The 417-nt window shown below is 36.2% G+C and overlaps 1 pseudogene; it reads left to right on the forward strand.

The window, feature by feature from the left end:
* The window catches only part of LOC103746579, a 128,665-nt pseudogene that overhangs the window by 19,687 nt on the left and 108,561 nt on the right, over window positions 1-417 (forward strand).

Below are 417 nucleotides of genomic sequence, written 5' to 3' on the forward strand. Positions count from 1 at the left end.
ACCACTTTACTGAAAGTGTTAATCATTTCTAGGAGTTTTCTGTGTGGAATTTTTGGAGTCTCTCAGATATAATACCATATCATCTGCAAAAAGGAATAATTTGATCTCTTCTTTTTCAATTATTTCTCCTTTAATTTCCTGCTCTTGTCTTATTTCTCTTGCAAGAGTTTCAAGCACTATGTTAAAGAGAAGCAGAGATACTGGACAGCCTTGTCTGGTTCCTGATTTCAATGGGAATGCTTCCAGTTTTTCTCCATTTAGAATGATGTTGGCTGTGGGTTTGTTATATATGGCTTTAGTTATGTTGAGGTATATTCCCTCCAGTCCAATTCTCGCTAGGATTTGCACATAAATGCATGTTGAATTTTGTCAAAAGTCTTCTCTGCATCTATTGAGATGACCATGTGGTTCTTGTCG

This window comes from Nannospalax galili, unplaced genomic scaffold, assembly GCF_000622305.1.
Source record: "Nannospalax galili isolate Female #2095 unplaced genomic scaffold, S.galili_v1.0 scaffold663, whole genome shotgun sequence".
NCBI classification, from domain to species: Eukaryota; Metazoa; Chordata; class Mammalia; order Rodentia; family Spalacidae; genus Nannospalax; species Nannospalax galili.